The sequence below is a fragment of the Myotis nattereri genome (genome assembly GCF_964212035.1).
Source record: "Myotis nattereri genome assembly, chromosome: 2".
In the NCBI taxonomy this organism is placed as follows: Eukaryota; Metazoa; Chordata; class Mammalia; order Chiroptera; family Vespertilionidae; genus Myotis; species Myotis nattereri.
In genome coordinates this window covers 37385885-37402269 of record NC_138076.1, presented here as the reverse complement: position 1 = coordinate 37402269, position 16385 = coordinate 37385885, and positions in this window count along the sequence as shown.

Sequence of the window (16385 nt, the reverse complement as noted above, 5' to 3'; positions counted from 1 at the left end):
CATTTCTTATTATTAGGTGTAGTAAATGTGTTTAGTGCCCAGAGAATGTTGCTAAATATCCGTTTATGCCACAACATGTTGATTTTCTCTGACAATGGGGTAAGGAGCAGAGGTTAGTTACATAAACTGTGCTCTTTCCACCGGAAACATCACCAGCTGGGAACTTGTTAGAACTGCTGACTCTCAGATTCCAGATCTTCTGAAACAGAATCTGCATTAGGACAGAACCCTAGGCAATTTGCACGTACATTAAAGGGTGAGAACTGCTGGGGTAAAAAAGTGGTTGGAAGGTGGGGATGTAGAGGACATGAAGAATGTGAAAGGTAGAGGTGGTGAAAGACAACATTGGACAGAAGTGTGCTTCCCACCTACTTGCCCTCAAGTCATGAAGGGTTCGTGACGAATCGCTTGTGCTGTTTTGCCTTTTTATTCTAGTGTTCAGTAGAATGCATGTGTTTAACGCTTGACTAGATTTGAGGGAGTAGTTTATAATTATGCACTCACAGAGCAAATCTATATGGCTTGATTCTATTTTCTAATGTAGCATCTTTTGAATTTTAGCATGGCTTTGAAAAGTGCTGTGGATAGTAGAAAACCCAAGGGTTTTGGCTACACTGAATTGGGTTTTAACTCTAATCCTGATAATGTTCTTAATTGTATCAAAAGTTGTTATGTAAAGAGTTTAGATATATTTAGTGCCATCACAGATGGATTACATGAAATGATGATGCATAGGAAGTTTGAAGTTTAGCGACCAAAACCAGGTAGCTATCTAACAAATGCGTCTTTGCTTCTTCTTTCCAACCAATCATTCACTGGTCCATCCTATACATCCCCATTGTCATGTAGATATAAATATATGTGTTCAAATCTAACACCTGTCTATCTACTCATCTAACCACTCATCTATATATCTGTCATCTATTTATCTAAACGTTGTTCTTCCTTTCTACCTGTCTTTTCTTCTGTCTTCTGATATAAGTATTCATGTCTCATCTTATTAGACATGCCACTTTCACTACCTACACTCCCTTTTCTACCTATGCAAGTGAAGATATGCAGGCAAGTCAGGTACTTGGGAAGAAATGCTCCAAACAGCTGAGCTTGCAAGGTATCGATTGCTATTGTATTGATATTATGTATGCATTATATACAGCTTTGTGGATCACTACTTTCTTTCCTCCTAGAAGATAATTGGCACTTCCCAGAGTCCATCTTACCCCTTCCAACCTGTTCTTAGGGGTCTGATGGCTGACTGAAATGGGCATAAATCTAGGTTTGACATTGCCATGCACATTTCTCCCCCAGCTGGCTCCCCATTTCCTTCATACTTCTGTAACTGTGTGGGGTGCACTCAGAAATACTGATGAGGAGGGTGGGACTCAGTTTATTTAGGTTTTTGTTGACACTTTGGTTCTGAACACAACCTGGGTAATATTCGACTCTAAGACCCCTCCCCCCCCACACCCTTTCTACTCTGAGGGTTTAGGGAGGAATGAGAACACCTACTCTGTGCTTTTGTCCTCACAGGGAAGGCTCTTAAGCTCAGATGTCTTCAGGTAATTGGTATCAGAATCCTGACATCGAGAGAACAAGATTTTGATACTGAAACTGATCTTTCAATATGAACTGGAATTATTCCCCGCTGAGCCAAACTGCTCATTTATCTTATATGTGACAAAAATCTGCTCCAGCATATGGTTTCACCTTTGATAAGGAAAAAAGTCATTTTAATTGCTAGTTAAGACTGCTGAGTTACTTTAATTTGCAGGCTCTTTATTAACTGTGATCTATTTCATTTAAAGCAGCAATAAATGAGATTTGGTGTTAGTCTCGCAGTTATTAAATTTCACAAGCACTGTTAGAAGATTTGAGGTCACTCTTTTGAGACTGCACCATTTACATTTAAGACCTTAGCATACTTGAAGTGTAGGCAGAGTTCTCACACAGAGTAGATTCTTAATAAATGTTTAAAACCTTGAAAGGGAAGGTGTGTATACTCTCACCTCCCATTTCCTTTAATGCTCTTGTTCTTATAGGTGGTGGTGGAGGGTAGCACATCACTTCTCATTAAATCTCTCAAATTGAAACATGTGGCAGCAATTGCTTAAAATAGCTATGTCAGGCACTGAAAGCTGTACATTTGCTTATAATGAGTTAATGCAATCAATCTCCTTATTCTCTTTTTTACTTAGGTAAAGGCAAGCAGGACCAGTAGCTACTTCAAATAGTATACCTGTTGTGGAATAGAAAATGATAGCTTTTAGCCTGTGGGGCATAAGTTCTTAGAAAAAAGAGCATATTTTGATGAAAGACTATATATAGTACTAGAGTCTTTGAGGCCTGAGTTCTTGTCTCATTTCTACTCATCACTGAATTGTGACCTTGAACATGTCATTATCTCTCAAGATCTCAATTCTTTTACCTGCAGAATGTGAGGTTGGAGATGAAAATCTTGTTTAGGTTCCACTGAGTTCTTAAGGTCTATCATTCCCTTTCATATCCCAGCCAGGTCTCAGAACCTGGGTTCTCATTTGGGTTTTATTACGAACTTGCTGTTGACCTCAGGCCAAACATTCTAGGTCTTCATTTGCAGATGTGTCACTACAGTTTTGTGAGGGATATTCCTGGGTTTTAGCCTTTAACTTGTTAGTTGAACACATTTTTAAAGAAATTATGAGAATCTTAAATGTGACGTATTTGTATGTTGCCTAGGTTACCAGGAGAAACAGAATGTAACATGCCTCCCTTATAATGACTCACAGTCAAACACTGCACTGATGTGTTTTGACACCGTGTGTCCTAAGGGTCATGGAGGTGCCTCAGCCCATCACCTCAGTCAAGGACATGGAATTGTTACAGTGTTTAGTATCTCGGTCTTGTCCCCCTTCCTGTCAGTTGTCACTTCTTATTCTGTTGGTTTCCAGGGGAATGCAGATCACTAAACTTAACTTCAATGGCCTGAAATTTATACATCATACTAAGCCTGCGGCTTCTTGAGGGAGACTCCCTTTCTTTTTCTTAATAGCAAAGTACATGGACTTATTGACAACAGTTTCCTTTGCAACTTATTGGCTTTTTAAACAGATTTATTTGGTTGATAACAGCGACTTGAATGTCTAGAGTTGCCAGAAGTAGAAGTTGGGGGTGAGTTCTCATGTACAACTGTGTGCAAATATATATTCAGTAATATATCATATTCAATATAAAAAAGTACCATATTTTAAATCCCACACAGCACTTAGCACAGTGTCCTGTATGTATCAGACAGCTAATAAAGTTTCTGAAAATGCAATCTAAACTTGATCATGTGGGTTATAGATCCCAATTCACACATATCTAATGGTCATTTAATTTTTTAAAATGTATTATGAGGGGATATATATATATATATATATATGTGTATATATATATATATACTTTTTTTAATCCTGATATTCCTTAGGCCTCCCTGGGTTAACAGGAATGACCCAAATTTCACTCTTCCCTAGATGCAGACATAGGACTTTGAATACTTTGGAAATTCCACGGATGTGCTTATAAGTGTGTCTATTACTGCCAGATGCTAACACCACCTTTCAGTTTTAACAAGGCAGCCTCTGGGCTTTGCTATATTTGCAGATCTGAGCCCAAGGTGGGGTGGGAAAGAGAGAAACTGATTACATTTTTATCATGAATTAGAGAATGACTGTTGCTCTCTCACTTGTGTCTCACTCTTCCCCTCATCTTTATCATCATCATTATCATCATCATCATTTTTGGTAGGAGGAAGTGGGGTGTTTTCCTAAGTAGTGTGGTTTTACTGAAATAGTTTCTCTGTTGGGTTGCCCTCCCTGGACCCACAATCATCTCTTTCTACAGGCCTTGGTCAGGTGCTCAGTGTGGGATGAGTCAGGAGACACAGCCAAGTAAGAGAACTTGTGCTGAAAAGGCTCCAATACCGAGGCTTTCCTCCAGCTGTGCGCAGTCTGCCTGCCTCCTCTTCCCTTTGATGAGATCTCTCTTCCAAATAGGCTCCTGAGGAGCTCACCCTGCCAATTCACTGGACATGCCCCCACATGTGTGACTATCAGCTTAGGTTCTTGCTGGGATCCAAAGTATATGGAATCTCAGACATGCTGGATATTGTACATTTCATGTAGGAGCTCATCCAGGAGGTGGCAGATCCACAGTATGGGTAGCTTTTGACAACACGGGCTTTGAGGAACTGTTTATGTATTATGCAGACCTTTATTTTACCTTCGTTATACTTTGAATACTTTGGTACCTGTCATGGTGCCTGTCTCATGGTGAGTTCATGCTTTTTTAAACTACTTCACCAACAGATGAGCAGAAACAGAGAGACAAAGCAGTTTAAACTATCATTTTAGTAAGGTGTATGGTGAAGGAGGAGAGTAAGATGATTACATGAAATGAAATGTTTGAAATCGGTGGCAGATCCCAATTATCCATTGACCCCTAGTTTCCCCTGAGCACAGGGCCAACAACAGATGGAATATCTAAGCACTTATATGTTCACATAAACACCAGTTGACAAATAGAGCATTTTCTTTTCATTCCACCTGGAATATGACAGAAAGATGAAAGACAAACTCCTGTTGCCTTTTCAGTTCTCAATAGCTGTTGAGAAACTGTCTCTGTTATGTTTCCATTTTGTGGCATAGACATTGTAAACTTTCAAAAGTAAAGACAAAATGTTAGTGGAAAAGATCTATATAAGTTTGTGTGCGTTCTGTTTTCCACAGCTGTCATCTGCTTTGTAATGATGTTCTTAAAAGATGCAGACAAATCCAAGGCATTACCCAGGATACACTTAGGCACTTAGCCTTGAGCCAAACTCAGAATGACCTTCTCAAATCCAATAAACAGTAGCTCTATGACTATTTTATTACATGCTGTGATGCTCACAGTCATAAGTGGTTACCTTGAACTTCGTCCCCTTTTTGGTTTCCAAAGTTATGAATCAATGAACTTGAAGTGACGTATGTAGAAGAACGTTGCCCTACCTTTTCCCTAATGTTTTACCTTTGTACACTCTCTTGAACAGAAATAAAACTGTATTCCACAAAATAGATATATTGCTGTTGTAAATAGCAGAGAAGAAAAGGGAGGATAGACAAATAAAATTCAGAGGAATCATAATTCAAATAAACACCTTTGGTTTCTCATAAAAATACTAGGTTTTATGATGGTGAGGTAGCTCCTTAGAAATGCTACTCTGAAAACATCTGCTTTTTATAGAACTTTATCAATCAACCAACGTATCAATAAGTAAGTATGTTTGAGCTCTTATTATATGTTTAGGATTATTAGATTTTATTGATGAATGAATACATTTATTTATCAGATGAATATTTATTGGCTGCCTTCTTTATATTAATAAGGCATAAACTACTTGCCAATACAACAGGACACAGACACTCCCCTCAAGAGGCTCCTAGTTTATTAAACCATGAATGCATAGTTTAAATAGAATAAGTGTAGTTATAGAAATATTTTCAGGGTATTGTGAAATTCATTCACTCATTTGTTCATTTATTTATTTTTGATTTTTAATATATTTTATTGATTTTTTACAGAGAGGAAGGGAGAGGGATAGAGCGTTAGAAACATCGATGAGAGAGAAACATCGATCAGCTGCCTCCTGCACACTCCCTACTGGGGATGTGCCTGCAACCAAGGTACATGCCCTTGACCAGAATTGAACCTGGGACCCTTGAGTCCGCAGGCTGACGCTCTATCCACTGAGCCAAACCAGTTAGGGCTGTTCATTTATTTAACTTCTGCAAAGTTCTAGCCATTGTGCTGGTGTCCAAAAATAACAAGACAAAATTATCAATGGTGCTCATGGAATTGATATATTCATGGGATAGAAAGGCCTTAAACAAACTAACAAATAAATAAATGCATTTAAGTAAATAAAAAATAAGTATCACAAAAGTGTGCTAGGTACCAGGAAGGAAAGCATGAGGATTTACGAGAATGTACAAGAAAGGTCCCTACAGGTACTCATGCAATGGAGTTCTGCTTTGAGCTACCAAGTATCCATATGCCAAGGGATGTATTCTGCTATGAGTGGGGTCATCAAAATCGTAAAGAAAATCAAGGCCCATTGCAGTGCCAAGGTGTGACTGCACGCAACTGGAATGTGTAGTGAGAAGGGTGCTAAGAATTAGTTGATGTGGTCTATGGTCTTGGCTTAGATACTAATGACTTAATGACATCTTTTAACATTTCTGGATCTCAGGTTTTTTACTTGTAGTCTGAAAACTACAGTAGACTGAAAGCGTTGGACTTGGTCATCTGCAAAGCCCTATCTAACCATAAAATCTAACATTCCCAGTAGGATAAGTAATTTCCTACTTCTCTGCAGAAGGGCCAACTTCAAAATATGAAATTTTGAAAAATTTCATATTTTGAAAAATTTCATATTTTGGTGACAAATATGTGCATGTGTTTGGTAAAGCTTAAAGCACTATACAATGTGATTGCAGAAAGAATTAGGCTAGACAGATTAATATGCACATGCTCAGACATTGTATTTATAGGATTTGGAACCAGGCACAGTTCACCAAAGGAACCTCTGCTCCAAAGACCACCTGCCTTATATGGTTCATAGGCTTGTTCACTTCCTAAAGGTTTGATGGAGGAACCACTTGTGTTATCTCTCATATTAATGCATTTTCCAAAATTGGGGGAAATGGCAATGGACATCTCAGAGTGGAGTGGGAAAAAACAGAAGAAATGCATGAAGGATGTTCAAGGTGTGGTGAATTGAGCACTGGACCACGAATTTGAATGCTTGGGTTCCAGTCTAGGTTTTGCCACTTTCCAGCCTTGACTCATTGGTCAAGATCCTAAATCTTGTGCCAGTACCATCTGTATATAACTAAAAGGTGGAAATTTCCATGAATGACTGGAATTCCAACTTCATATTCAGCATCGGATCATGCATGAAACTCCAGCAGGCCTATTGGATAAGAGTGAAGTCACACTGGTTGAGGGAAAGGACTGAAGGCTTGTAGCACCCTAACTGGGCCTTTCTCTCTCATCCCTAAAGCAGCTGAGGCAGGAAGCCATGGTTTCTGGAAATCCAGTTTGGAAGCCACTGGACTAAAGTATGTGTGTTGCATTGATGTCAGGCTGGTGATATCATGCGTAGTCCTTTTGAATTTCTCACCATTGCCAACACACATGCTAACTTTGCCCTTGTTTATACTAACTTATTAAGTAAAAGGACATTGGTGAATAGAAGAGTGTTTCTTTCTTGGATGATTTCTGAGTTCCGGTGGCTTTGAGTGTGGAGAGATTGACCGTAGTTCTATGCCTCACTTCTTCCATATTCCAGCCACTCTTCTCTAAGTGAATGCTGGCTGGCATTTAGGGCAATCTGGATGGTTAATTACAACCCACACCAGCAATTTAGTCCTGCATTTGGTAAAGACGCTGTACAGACTGTGGAACACTTGACTTATGCAAATATGACCTTACACAGATTGTTCTATGAGGCCCGTAATAACATCTTAGAGATGGAAATTTTCATTATGCCCTGCGTGGCCAATTGCCATGAAGCCAGGGTGCTGGGGAGACAGCAGCCACCACAAAGCCAGGACCTTCATACTTTGCCTTTGTGTTGCTCTGTTTTCCCCATGGATTTTTGCTCTGACAGCATGTGTTATTTCAGTATTATTTGTGTTATTACCTCTTTTATGACATTCTAACTGTGATTGAATTGAATGTACTGCAAGGGGTACATTAGAAGGAAAAAAGAGAAAGTTTAAAGAGGCTTAAAAGTGTCAAAGTCTTTATTCCTTTTTGTGTGGATTTCTTTTGGCTACCTTCACATTGAAAAGTATTTTGCACAAAAGCACATGCATAAAAGAGCATGTAAAATTTTCTGCATGTGGTGTAATACTTAAGAGTCTAGGTCTTGGATCTAGACAGATGGGTTCTAAATTTTGTTTCTTCTTAGCAGTGTGACCTTTGTCAATAACTTAATGTCTTCCAGCCTCAATTTCTCATCTGTAAATGGGTGTGATGACACCAGCTCCTCATAAGATTGTCCTAAAGATTAAATGAGATAATACATGTAAAGTGCTTCCCTTTCTGCCAGGTGCTTCAAAAGTTCTACAATTCACTACTAAATTTCATTCTTTAGCCACTTTATTCTTAACATTTCCATTTAATAAATAGCTTCTGCTTTGGTATTACTATGGATTTTTTTTAGTACTTAAAAAAGCAGACTCTAAATGGAAAAGTTAGCAATAAATGCAGATGAAGGATGAACTTTAAAAATCTATGGGATACATCACAGGGATGTAAAGGATATAGGGAATATAATCAATAATTTTGTAATATCTGTATGGTATCAGATGGGTACTAGACTTACTGAGGTGATCACTTCATAAGTTATACTATGATGTACACTTGGAAGTAATATAACATTGTACTGTAATTGAAAAATTAAAAAAATATATGGGATACATTCAAATGATGATTAAAACAAAGGATTGTTGTACATTGGTGTAGAGGGAAAGTGCAAGATTTTTAATACAATACTGTGATTAGACATGGCTCAATAAATTTAAAATTTGTACCAATGTTTAAAATGTAAAAGTGAGAGGTTGGGAAGGCTCGTGTCATTATAACAGCAATAAAAACTATCCTAAGATGTTATGAATAATTATAAGGGGCTAATGGCATTGCATATAACACATTTTTATTGTAAATAGAATTGGGCTCTTTTAATGAATAATACAAAAGAATGTTTTAAAAACAGGGAAAACATTGTCAGTACTAAGATCACAAAAGCTAGTCATAATTTTTTTTCTTAAGGCTTAATATGTTAGCTAAAGCTGAAATTAACACTTGCTTATCATTTAGAACATCCACATGTAGGTGAAGGTCTTGGCAAGGCTGCATACGTATATGATTTTGAGCCAAATGTGCATCACTGGATAGCCTCAGAGTAGAATGAGTGTGAGAAATGGATGTGAGTGTGGATCAATATGATTAAACCTAAGACAGGGTTGCAAGACAGTGTTTTCATCTTTTGAGATCTTTGAGAATTAAACACCTTCAGTTCTAACGGCTTAGTGTTGCCTGGGGCTCTCTTTCCATTCTGTGAATTTATATTTTTACTAGAGGCTCAATGCATGAAATTCGTGCAAGAGTAGGCCTTCCTTCCCCCGGCTCTGGCACCCGGGACCCAGGCTTCCCTTGCAGCCACGGCTTTGTCTGGAAGGTCGTCTGGAAGGATGTCTGGTCTAATTAGCATATTCGGCTTTTATTATTATAGATTTTCTTGACTTTCAGATGCTTATGGGTTCTTCTAAATTGACTGCACACATGATTATTTGGCTCTTATTTACTTGGAGTACACCTGGATCCTTTCCTAAAATGAAAGCTTTATTTATTTAAATTTTGTTAAAATAACCCATTTCTGTCTAGAAGTTGGGTCTGGCAAGACCTCTGAAGTTGTAAGTTGATACTTCTTGGTCTGGTCTTCAGTCTCAGAACCCCATTGACCACAGTTAATCTTGCACCTGCACGGCTCTGTCTCATCACCAGGAAATTCATTCCCCCTGCCTTGTCCCGTGCGTAGACCTTAAAGGGAAGTCAACAAAAACTCTTTCAATGAATGGAAAAAAGGATTATGGCCAAATGTACATCTTTTTCAATAATATCCTTTTGTGGCTAAATACTAACGGGTGAAAAATGATAGTTGTGAGAGTAATTACAGCAGCATTCATTTGTGGAGAGTTTACTGCATGCTAGGCACGGTGAGTGTTAAGGTTTATGCTCATTTAATCCCCACAACAATGCTAGTAGGTAGATGAATAACAGTATTTTAATTTGAAAAATAGCCAGAAAGGTAACCATGATTGTTGCTGCTGAGCTTGTGCAAGAGAAATTACAGAATGATTTAGTAACTAAAATTCTACTTCCTCCATTGCCACTGGACCTGATGATGGAGGAGCAGATCACCACAGTCACTACCTGGGCAAGCTTTTCTTTCAGAGTATAGGTACATTTGCACTCATTTTTGGCCTTTCTACTTTGGGTGACATAGTTATTGTAGATATTTTCTATTTTAAATTATAAACCCCAAATAGGTTTTTTCTCCCCAAAATTATGTTAGTTTACCCAGACACATTCCTGCTTCTTAATGTTTTTTCCTTGTTCAAGTTCAACTATTTCAAGCTGATATGAACTTGGACGAATCAACTGTTGTCTTGGAGTAAGAATTTTCCTATTGTTCCCCAAACAATGCCCTTGAGTACCCTGTCAGACATAAATAGCCAAAATGTATCCTGGCATCCTGGAATAATATTTAGAGGTAGGGAGGCAAGACTAATCTAGAATAATTTCAACAGGATTGTCTCTTTCTTATTTTTTCCTTTCTCTCTCCACTATGTATTTGGGAGCACCACTCTCATTATCAATGATAAAATCAATTACTGAAAATAATTGGAGTCAGCATAACTCTAGGGAACAATTCTTCAAGAAGTGTCACTGCATGTCAAAACACAGATTTCACGAATGGGGCAGTAGTTTACTCCTATAGTATTGAATCTGCCTCATACCCTTCAGCAGCATATAAATAGAAAATCCTTTTCCTCCTAATTTTAAAATCAGAAGTTGTTATTAAAAGTTTACAAAAATCAGCTCAAGCTTATTTTCTGCCAGTAATTTGAAGCAGATTTAAAAAATATATTTTTTTATTGATTTCAGAGAGGAAGGGAGAGGGAGAGAGAGATAGAAACATCAATGATGAGAGAGAATCATTGATTGGACACCTCCTGCATGTCCCACACTGGGGATCGAGCCCGCACCCAGGCATGTACCCTGACCAGAATCAACCCGGAACACCTCAATCTGCAGGCCAACACTCTATCCACTGAGCCAAACCAGCTAGGGCTTGAAGCAGATTTTTAATGCTTTATAAAAAAGGTACTGAAGTATTGGCCTGTGAAGAAAATTCATGAACAGATGTTCTGGGTAAGTTCAGAGACATTAAGCTCCTAAAAACGTGTTTCAAACAGTTGGCTCAGGCATAGGCACACCTTTTAATTACGTTGAACTTATGATAGGTCAACATTTCAGGGTTTATCTGAATTATGAGTTACCTTGAGCACTGTCATCAACTAAAGGCAATCATTGACCTTGAAAGAAGAGAGTTAATCATGAAAAGCAATTCAGCAATTGGCAATGTCATTAAATAACTGAGGAGGAGAGAGAAAGAGACAGAAAGGGAGGGAGATTGAGAGAGAGAGAGGGATCATGGTTTAAAAATGTGAAGTTAGTGATTTTGCATCGGTAATCCCCGAGTTTTATGTTTCTTTAAGGTGGGATGGGTGTGCACCGAGCCATTTGCATTTTCTTTTCAGTTTTCCGTGGGCTGTATATAGCAACTCTGTATGTGACCATATCTTTGGTGTGTGGAGTAAACTGGCTTATATGGAAATGAAGCCTGCCAGCATTGTGCCTCATGCACATAAGTGAGCAAATGAATGTTGAACTGATTTAACTCTAATTTCATTGGGTTCGTGCTCCAGAGAAATGTATGTTGGTTGCATCACAACTCAGAAACTCAACTGCACATAAAGACTCATGATACGACTTTTCCTGTTTTTAATTTCTTTAAAAAAATCGGCCTTAGTTTCTCTTTGATGAGGAAATAATTCTTAACGTGGAAAGAGAATAGTCTCACATTTTTTTAAGGCACAAAATTATTTTTTTCATTATCTTCCCAGGATTGAGAAGTACTCCTTGATAAAACTATAGATTATACAAATGGGTCCTTACATAATGGATAAAGTATTATCTTGGGAGAGTGCATCTCCCTGCATGTCCTGAGGGGGCCGGCAGAGAAGGCATAGATCACCGGCACGCCACAGGTGAGCTTCGCTTCTCCTCATACTGTCCCCACATACTGTCCACTAAAAAGTGCCACGGAGAGCTTGCTCAATCCCAACCTCACCTCTCCGACAAGGCATCTGTGAAGACAGACTAGTCAGAATTCCTGCCAAGTAAGCTACAGAATGTAAAGTGGTGTATGAATATGTAATAGCAGCCATTATCCATTGATGCCCCTGTCTTTGGAAAGAATCATTTCATTCACTGTGGAGAGAATGAGGGGCAATTTGAAATGGCCTGAGGTAAATGGCATTTCATATATTGCCAATCAAATTAACCTTGAACCTTTCTCTTATTCTTTTTCTTCTTTCTCCATCATTGAAAATTAAGACGATGTGTATAAAACCACTTTTCGCTCTATAGTATTGCATTTTATCCTCCTTTCCCTCCCTGGGGAGGAGAGAGATGAATGGCTCTGTGTGTCAATCAAACTGATTGAGATTTAGAGTGGGGGAAAGTGAGACTGTCACCAAGTCCAGAAGACACTACGGTATCGTGGCTTCAGTATAGCAATTGCTTCCACTGTCCTCCGCTGCCCTCCAGCATTTGGTCAGCAAACGCAGCCTGATCTGAGATCGGAAGCAGATCCTGATCAGAGCTGCTGGAAGTAAACATGAAATTCTACAGGAGTGTGGGCCTAGGGCTATTTTGTCTCCTGATTCTCACACAGAGAGTTTGAATCTTTGCCAGGGAGTAAACCTCTTTGGAGCGCCTGGTTGATTTTACCTGAGCAGAAAGCATCATTGTGTGAATGTAAGCAGCAGTGGACTATTCAATCCCTGCATTTTGCAAATGAGCACTTAACAATCATCTTTTCAATAAAATGCTGTGAACATACATATTTTCATTTCTCAATCTGATCTCCCTAGATATAATAGGCATACCATTTTCAGACAAGATAAGTCTTACCCCTAGAAACATCATTCTGCTAGTTTGAATTCTGTTTTATCCCAATTATACTCTCTAATTTCCAACCCCTCCCTATATCTTTATGCTGTTCCCACTAGACATCTCTCTGTCTCAACACCTCTGCCATTATCTAACCTCATTATATAACCTTAAAACTCATTTCCACTAATTCTTTTGTCTTATCCACACTTCCCCCCTCAATGTAAGTGATTTCTTCCTTCAAAAGAAATAACACATTGTTTCTGCATTTTTATATCATATTCTCTACTATAGCTCTATGGTTTCTATCTTCCTTATTCTTCTAAAGTCTAAGGTCCATAAGACAGAGCCATCTTTGATTATATATGAGTTTCCCACATTGTGGCAGAAAGATTTAAAAAGACTTAGAAGGAATATGTAGCAAAACAAACAAACACAAAAACCAACAACACACAATATGAAGATGTTAAAAATAGATGGGAAAAATGAGGGCAAGGAATTTTCTTTGTAACTTGACAGTATCTAGAACTCTCCCTTCAGGCAAAGGGGTGAGACCTCATGAGCCCCAGAAGTGTAGTGGAGATACTGGCCAACAGCCAGAATATTCTCAAGCATACCAGGGCTCGGGTAATGCATTCTGTCACTGATATTCAATCTCGTGTACAGCTATTTATGACCAAACCAATGTAATAAACGTCAAATAATGTACTTTTCCCTCTAAGATCTTCCTCCTGTGAGATATGATATGGGATCAGTAAGACAAAGTGATTGAGTGAGTCTTGATCTTGGTATTGGGTAAAATGATACGCTGATTGGCAGAAAAGAACCAGCTATTATTTGGGGAATAGTTTCGGCAAATATGTAAAGGCAGTACCAAAAAATGTGTGTGTGTCTCTGTGTGTGTGTGTCTTAGCTGGATTAGAAGGTCAGATTGAAGGTTGCTGAGAGGAAGTATATTTATTGGATACTCTTATCAAGACTAAGGAATACCAGAATGAGGGAGATAGATGAGATGATTTTAAGATTTTATATGTATTTATGTCATTATTTTTTCTCTAAATTTTTAGTGGATTCACTAAAATTCAGGATGAACAAATTATTTGTTTTCCAAACTGGTGCATTTTTGAGAGCAAAAGGTGACATTTTTATTATTCAGGGCCACAGGAATGATCCCCGGCAGGCCAGCATATGTAGTTTCCTTCTGATACTGACTGATCTGCCTGTGCAGCAATCAGCAGACCAATGTAATACTGATTTCCTCTTATAATGAAAATATTTTAGGCTTGCCTTTAATTGTTTTTGAAAAATCTCATTGAAAAAAACGTAGCCCTTCAGAATCACCTCTGGTCAGTATCTGTTACTCCATACATTAGGTGCATACACTCACTTCCATGAGCTGTGTTACAAACACCCAAAGGAGTGCTGAATTAACTCACTGAGTTCTTATGTACTTCCTCTGAGACTTTTTCTCTTGACTTTCTTCAGAATAGTAGTTCTGTGATTGTTTTTCTGTTGTTCTGATTCTTCCTATTTCTACTTCAGGGAAGGTGTATTATGACAAATCTTGCTTTAAGCTATGGCTGTGCTTTTGATGACTTTCTTTGGCCAGTTAAAATTCCATAGGGCTTGAGGTAAAAACTGATTAAAATAACCAAGGGACTGAGTCTATTTTCACTACCCATTAGGAGAATTAATAACAACAGCACATTCAAGTTCATTAGTTTGGTTTGGATAGAATATGCTGCTGCAAGAGTGGCAATTTGAATGACAGGTACGTCTGATGAAAAAAAAGTAAAGTTTCCCCACCAAAATTTGTCCATACTGACAAAAGAGAACTATAGAGTTATTTATCTGGAAAGTCTAGGCTGAAAACTTTTAATATCAAGCACTAAAATTATAATGTCTTGAATCACCTTTATTGATAGCTAACATTGATTAAATCTCCTGAATTATTGCCCAAAGCTTGATTTCATTTTTCAGTGTAGAAAACAATGCAGAGGTGCTCTATAATCTAATGCTTGGCAGTGTGAATATTACTACTCAAAGGGCTTTCAGTCTCTTAAATTTTTCCCCCATTTTGGGAGCAAAGAGTGGGGACCGTAATAGTCAAAAAATCTAAGGGAGCAGTTTGGAAACTAAGAATGTGACACTTTTTTATTTACTTTATTAGAATTTTGAATTAAAAAAAAAAAAGCTTATCTTAACATTTGAGAGAAAGCCGGAAACAGCTGGAACTCAGGAGCTCAGTGTTTTTTGTTGTCACTGTTGCTTAGGAAAGGGGAGCCAGCTGAATTGATGTCTCACATGTCAAGAGTGCATCATAGTCCACACATAAAGAGCGTATTAGTTGTTTTACAGTATATAATAACCTGTAAATGGATACTGATTTACTATAAAAACAATTATCCCTGTACAAAATGTCTCAATGGGTTTATTGTGGTTGCTTTAGATCAAGGATCAAATCTGATTGCATAAGAGACAGGGATGATTTGCCTACCTAGGATATTACTGCCTGACTCTGAGCTTCCCTGATGGTCGAACATTGGCTGATAGTAGATACTTGAGAAATATGTCAGAAGAAGCAGAAAGATGGGCTCTGACAGCATGTCCTCTTACCACAGGCAAAGGCAAGGGCTGGAAGAGGAAGCATTCCTTTTATGTAATTGTATTTGGGGAGCTCCAGGAAAGCACAGTCATTTTTGTGCTTTCATTTTTAAAAGCCAAATACTCTGAACATTTCATACTCAGTTCATAATCAGTTTTTACATTTTCCATTACTCAGAGGAAATGGGAAGCCTGGATTTTAAATGCAAACAATCAAAAATGGTTATTCACTTTTCATATGTTGCTGTTGATTCTTAGTTAATATTGTATAAAACAAATTGGAGGCCACAGGAAAGAGGGTGCAAGTGGTTTAGGGGATGATGTCAGCTCAAAAACAATGTGAAAGAGAAGAGTTTCTGTCTTCAATTGGAAGAAAAATTGGTGAGAACTTGGGCAGGAATATAGTCACCTTTAGATCCCCATACCTCTGAATTCATCCTTGTTATCAGTTTTGGACAGGAACTAATATAAAAATTGTATGTTTTTATTCCACTCGCCTAGTCTGCTTGGTAAATTTGAACATGCTAATTACTTTTTCTCTGAGAAATTTTCCTCTTTGTAAAAGTTATGAAGAAATTAAATACTTCTTATATTTTGTATTGCTTCTTCAGTTATACATAACTGAAAATCGCAATAAACACAAATAGATTTTCAAGCAAGGAAAGAAACTTTAGTTTAGAATCCAGCTGCTCATTCTCTCCACAAATATTGACCTTATCATTTTTTTTTTAATGCACCTAACTTCTGTGAAGAGATAAGAAGAAAAATTTGGAACTAGATCCTCAAGCAGCTTAATATATAATAAGGGAGAAAAATGTGCAAGTCATATTTGTCACTATAGTAGAGATAGGATATTCTATTGGAGAGGTACAAATCCAACCTTATCTGATTTTAGATGCTATTTCTATCCAGATAGGCCAGGAGAGATTTGTGGAGAAGGAGGCATTTAATGTGGGATACATTCAAGAAATATA